The sequence below is a fragment of the Pseudorca crassidens genome, chromosome 4 (genome assembly GCF_039906515.1).
Source record: "Pseudorca crassidens isolate mPseCra1 chromosome 4, mPseCra1.hap1, whole genome shotgun sequence".
Lineage (NCBI taxonomy): Eukaryota > Metazoa > Chordata > Mammalia > Artiodactyla > Delphinidae > Pseudorca > Pseudorca crassidens.
This window is the reverse complement of record NC_090299.1, coordinates 122,665,696-122,672,448: the sequence shown is the minus strand read 5'-3', so window position 1 is coordinate 122,672,448 and position 6,753 is coordinate 122,665,696.

The window sequence follows — 6,753 nt, the reverse complement described above, 5'->3', positions numbered from 1 at the left end:
TCAGACAGAGGAATACAAATATCATGTGATGTCACTTATATGTGAAATCTAAAAAAAAAAAGATACAAATGAATTTATTTACAAAACAGAAACAGACCCATGGACTTTGAAAAAACTTATGGTTACCAAAGGGGAAAGGTGGGGGGAGGGATAAATTAGGAGTTTGAGATTAACATATACATACTACTATATAGATAAACAACAAGGACCTACCATATGGTACAGGGAACTCTACTCAATATTCTGTAATAACCTAGATGGGAAAAGAATCTGAAAGAATGGATATATGTATATGTATAATTGAATCACTTTGCTGTACACCTGAAACTAACACAACATTGTAAATCAACTATACTCCAATATAAAATAAAAATTAAAAAAAAGAACTCGAGGGTGTGAGTGGAAATCACTCAGCTGGGGGACCATAAGCTGGTCCTGGAAGCCAGGCCTCCTGAAGGCTAGCAGAGCAATGTCTTCATTATGCCAGAGAAACCTGAAAATCAGCTGGGGTAATTGTGCAGCTAGTCAGATTTTATTTATTAGTTAGCACTAGCTGATACATTTGGGGAAAACCAAGCCATGCCAACATGATACTACCACTCTTCCATATACAATGAAATTTAAGTCATAAATATGCAGAACCCACTTCTATAATGTTTGAGTACTTTCCTGGCAATTCACCCTCTGGCATTATCCCATTTGTCACAAAGTATTAACTCCCTGTACCTATGTCTGCTTATGTGGCTATCTCTTAGGATCTAGTGAGGAAGAGTTGGATCAAAGAAGAGTGGGATGGGGTAGTGTTCAGGAGTGATGACACAATGGAGACCTTGCCAGGTGAAATTATGGGGTGGAATGGTATGACCATGGTAACCAAGTTGGGACTCAGAACTTCTGAAATCAACCAGCTGCCCTACTTATCCCCAGGATGTTCCCAATGCCAGGTTCCTAGTGACACTTACTCTTTCTTTTCCCAACTCCCACTCTTCAGGCCTCAAGACTCACAAAAATAAAGAGAAGTTTTAGCGATATTTGTTCGATAATCTACACAATTATTCTGAACAAGAAATAAACTGACAGTAGCTCAGGTCATACATACGGGATAGCACAGGACTGAAAATAGGTGATTATTCCTTACATTGCCATCTGGACTAGGAGTTCATTTCCAAGGTAATTGCAGAGATTCTGCAACTGTTTATATACCATTTGAAATCCTAGACCTCTACTCCCAGGAGACCATCATAGCCAGACTGTTTACGTCTCTCACCAGTTGAATGAGAGTCACTTTATTATCTTAAATGTGAGCTCCCCTCAGTCTTGCCCTATTTCCTGTTAACCACCCTTCACCAAGAGATTGGAAGTGACATTAAGAATTGGGGGGCTGGGGACTTTCAGGATAAAGTCTATTGTCACTAAGGTATAGAGATTTTGTGGGCTGCTCTATGTTTTCGGGAAAAAAAAAATTCTAAAAATCAAATATGTTTGGCAAACTTACTCATGCTTACATCAAATTAAAGAAGGAAGCATGGCCTATTTCTGTTTTACAGCTCACTGTCTCAGGGCCTTAGGTATTTGGAATGCAGACTGTGCCCTGTTGGCAGGGATTCGGAATCAATTTAGAGTGTGTGATATGATAACACATGTTCTGGATCAGTGGCAGGGGAATGTTTGGAGCAGTAATTCTGTCTGTCTCCCCATTAGCAGGAAGGCTTGCTAAACTCACAGCTGGAGAGGTGCCTAAAAAGAACTAGGCTCTGTGTGTCTGTGTGTGTGTATGTGCGTGTGTGTGTGTGTGTGTGCGCGCGCGTAAAGGCAACACAAAACCCAACCCCCAGGATAAATGCTAAATTAAGGCCGTCAAAAATGAAACGGTACTTTCATCACAAGGATAAACCGGTATCAAATCAAGATGACTGCCTTTTTCAGCTAGAAGTGCTGCTCTATCCCTTCAGACACTGGGCTTAAAGACACAGGTGATGTTTGACAACAGTAGGGAAAAAAACCTAGACCCAGTGGTCCCAAGAAGAAAATCAAAAGAAAGTGTTCATTTTAATAAGGCACAGAAGGTGGGTGGGTTGGGGGGAGGTATAGAAGATTCAGACAACAGGAGTGAAACTTGATATCTCTCAGGCAGAAGTAGAAGCTGAGTCTTGGCCCTGGTGAGCTGAACATTAAGGAAACACGTAAGTGCGTGTAAGTGCAAGCATGCAGCGAGCGTAATTCAGCAGGCGTTGTGAGGCCGCATGATAAGCTTAGCAAGAAAGATCAAATGTTGTCTTTTGCAAAGATGTAAGTTATTTACTCATTTTGATCAGCAGAAAGGACAATTTGTATAACGTATCCCTGCTTTCGTATTTCTCTTTCCCTAAAGTCTATAGTGTTCTGTAACTTCCTATTGCCTTATAGTTTACCCTGCTTACACAGACACAGCACTTCTCTCCAGATTGACCTGGATGAATGAATGAATGAATGAATGAGTGGTGTTGGATTTAAAATATTCAGAATATAGGGACTTCCTTGGTGGTCCGGTGGTTAGGACTTCGCCTTCCAATGTAGGGGGTGCGGGTTCGATCCCTGGTTGGGGAGCTAAGATCCCAAGTGCCTTGTGGCCAAAAAGCCAAAACATAAAGCAGAAGCAATATTGTAACAAATTCAATAAAGAATTAAAAAAATTTGTCCACATAAAACACGCAGAATACGAACATCATGGAGCCAATCATAGTTGATTTGGCGTTTTAGATTATTTCTCTAATTCACTCAATCAATTTAATTATGGCTAGCTTAGAGATCACCAGGAATCTCTTGAAAAGAGTCAACATGGTTAAATGGTGAAGATACAAGCATATGATTTTACCACTACTTGGTCAAAACTAAAACTGTAAGAATTTATAAAGTCATCTATTGATTTACGATTAGAGTTAAGAACATACTGGCTAACTTTGCAGGCTTCTTCCTTAGAATGAAGCCCTAGTCTTCAGAGGAAGTACTTACCAAGCATTTCTCAGTTGGCACAGTGCTTTTGCACGTATTATTCCATGTAATCCTCTTGACCTCTTACCTGTTGGTTTTAAGATACCACCCCGGCTTTTTTTTTCAGAGGTGATTTGAAGTGTTAGGTCTTAATAATTGAGCAACATTTTCCCAGAGTCCTGTCTTCATTACGTCAACTTCCTTTGACAACTAGGACAGTCTTAGCCATTTCCTGTTCAGATCCCTTCTCCCTCGAAGACACTGACCTGCATACGGGCTTCCTCCTTCAGAGGTGCCTTGGATTATCTGCTCACTGGAGGGGCAGAGAGAGGACCGACCACTGATCCCCTTGCCCACTGAGGTTACCAAATTCACCCCTCACACACCTCCTCTCCTACAGTTTCAGGTCTTGGTTTGTGTTTCAATCCACGCGCCATGTGCTTGTTGATCCTGCCACTTACACCTTTCCAAGTGGAGCTGCACCTCCCTTCCCACTTCACAGTCCCCATGTTCTGCCCAAAAGAAACACTGTCCTCCACCCTTTCCCGGCTTTATTGCCTAGAAGTCCCTTTTGCTCCAGCCTCACGTGTGTGTACTTTTTTCTCTGCACAGTATTTTAAAAACCTTTTATATATTTCTCACTGTACTGAGTAGTTTTTCACCAAATCTATCATAGTTATCGTTGCCATTTCCATGTTAGTGGATTTATTTCGGGTGTTTCCAGTTTGGAGCTATCACAAATAACATTGCCATAAATATCTTGTAAAATATTTTTCATTTAAAATGATTTTCTCAAAATAAATTTCCAAGAATATTACTGTGTCAAAAGGTATAATCATTTTTATGGCTTTTATTCTGTATTTGGTTGCCTTCAAGAAAAAGTACCAACTTGTCCTGTCCTTGGCACTGTGAAGAGTGGGCTTCTTTGAATCTTTCCCAACACTGGGTTTCATAATAATTTGCGTTTTTGTTGTCATTAATTTAATCATTATGAAATAATACTGCAGAGTTATCTTAATTTGCACTTTTTTTTTTTTTTGCTATACGCGGGCCTCTCACTGTTGTGGCCTCTCCCGTTGTGGAGCACAGGCTCCGGACGCACAAGCTCAGCGGCCATGGCTCACGGGCCCAGCCGCTCCGCGGCATGTGGGATCTTCCCGGACCGGGACACGAACCCGCATCTCCTGCATCGGCAGGCAGACTCTCAACCACTGCGCCACCAGGGAAACCCCTTAAGTTGCACTTTTAATTGAGGCTGATTTAGCAATAAAAAAAATTTCAGGACTGGAATGATCTTTAACACAGAGCAAAAATAATTTCCAAGGGGAGCGGAAGGGGGTCATTTCTTCAAATCTATTGGGCTGGCTCGGAAGAATTTGCCTACACACTGGCGGGAAAAACTCGATTGCCATTTAGCAAAACTGCCAGTACCGCTCTAGTCTAGACCCTGCTTTCCTCACACACAGGTGATTGCCAAAGTCTCTTAACCAATTCGCCAACCTTCCACTCCCCGAGTCATTTACCCGCAGCTCCCGGTTTAAAGCGCTCACAGAGGAAACAGGGCCGCGGGAGGGACCAAGGGCGCAGCCCCCTGAGACTGAACCTGTCTCCCGAGCCCTAGACGGTGTGCTTTCTCCGTCGTGCGCCTCTCACTACTTTCTGGGAAGCCAGGTGTCTCCGAAGAGCCGCCGGCTGACGTTGGAGGCTTTTTCTCCAGTCCTCTGGCTGCAGCTCCTGCAGCCGCGGTGCGAGGCTCACCCCCAGCTGTGTGTGATTCTGCCCTTGGCCTCAGAGCTGTGCCCCAGTTAGGGATGCACCGGCCGGCTTGCTCAGGTTGCTTGCCCTGCCTTTTGTTTGCCTGCTGCTTGGTTTCTAGGGCTGCTCCCCTGCGCTGCCAGGCGGTCAGGGTACGGCGAGGGTGGCGAGGTGCGGCGAACTGAGTTTGCGCGCAGTGGAGACCCCTGATCGCTTGTGTGCCTCTTCTTTCCCGAGGGAGGTGTGTGGGAGGTCTGAGTTTAGCAGGACGTGGAATCGTTGTGCCCTGTGAGCGTGTATTGTTTGATCATGCAGATCAGATCTTAATCGAGATGTTCCTTTCCCAATGGCTGGGCAGTTTTATTTTGCAGTTGGAGGGAAAATAAGGAAGCCCTATATTGCCTTGCCCGCCTGGGAATTGAAACACATGTCTAAATAAAAGAACTGAAGTGGAGACTTTTCACAACATGAGGGCATTCTGTTCATGTGGGCCTGGCATTAACGTTGACTCGGTAGAAGCATCGTCTGGGCCATCAACCTGAGCTTCTCTCCTGCTGTGATCCTACAAACTCTTCGGGCTGACCTCCTTCAAGTTCTCATTTTGTTTTTCTTAATACAGGAAACGGCAACAACAAAACAACATGTGCCGGGCACTCTTCTGCAGGCTTATATATATGACCTCATTTTTCTGCCACAACTTATGAGGTAGATGATTATTATCTCCATTTTACAGGTAAGAAACTAAGGCACAGAGCGGTTAGATAACTTGCCCAGCCCCCCAGACAGGACCCTAGATTCTGCTGACTGTATCCTTAGCCAGTGGCTGGAGCCTGGCAGTACAGGTCCGAAGAAACGGCAAGAACAATCCCCCTTATCACGTCAGAACCATAACATCTGGCTCCCCGCTGCTGACCTGGCAGCTTTTTATTTGAACTTTAAGTGCCAAACTTAACATGATTGTAATCTGAAAGCACGCAGTTTCAGGAAGCTGTGAAGTTGCTTTACTCAGTGGATTTTGGAATAGTAAGAAATGATGAATAAAAAAAATGCAGGCTTCCTGCTCTCAAGCCATCAGGTCTGGGCAGAAAATCATTCAACGCAGGACATGGAAAGGACCTTAGAGGTCACATCATTTTATGGCTTCATTTTATAGTCAAGAGAAAAGGCCCAGGGAGGTGAAGTGCCTTGTTCAAGGTCGTGAAACACATTTTCCAAAATTTCAGTTAGATTGTTTAGATGGGTAAGTCAGATAAGTGTTGTTGAAATGCTACTATTAGAATCCTATCTACTAATGGAACTTGATAGATGATATTAGTTTGGGGAGCTTCTACAGCAATATGTAGAAGTTCATATGACTTAATTCAGGGTTACCTCACCTAGACAGACCCATTTCCAATACTAAGCGTGCCATTTTTTCTGGAACCATGACACATTCAGCGACCAGAAATTGGTTGTACAGTATTGACATCCTCTTAAAGAGAATTTCTTAGTTTTCTTGGTGCCATAATGGCCTTTATTCAGTGTTTCCAATTTCCATGTGCTTTCTATACATTTCTAATGATCACCATTACATCACTGTCCATTCACATGAGAGTAAAGGCGGTATTGCTCTGGTGGTGAAGAATGTGGATTCCAGAGACAGACAGCCTGGGTTTGAATTTCAGCTCTGCACCTTATTGCTTTATGATCTGTGCCTCAATTTCTCCATCTGTAAATTAGGGCTAATAATAGTACCTACACCCCATATGTTTGCTGGAAGGATTAAATGACTTAATATAAGCAGAGCTCTTAGGATAGGGCTTGACATGACATAAGCAATATATGAAGGTTATCATTATTTCTAGAAGAGGAAGCTGAATTACAATGGAATCACTTTAGACTGTTAAATGGAGCTGAAAAAGTGCTTACTATTTCTGCTTCCCAGACTAAGGCTGGGCTTTGTTTTATAGCTTAAGTGGGACCTTAAAAAAAGCAGTTTTTCCAAGATCATCTAACAAGAAATTGACTCAATTTACAGAATTGCAATTC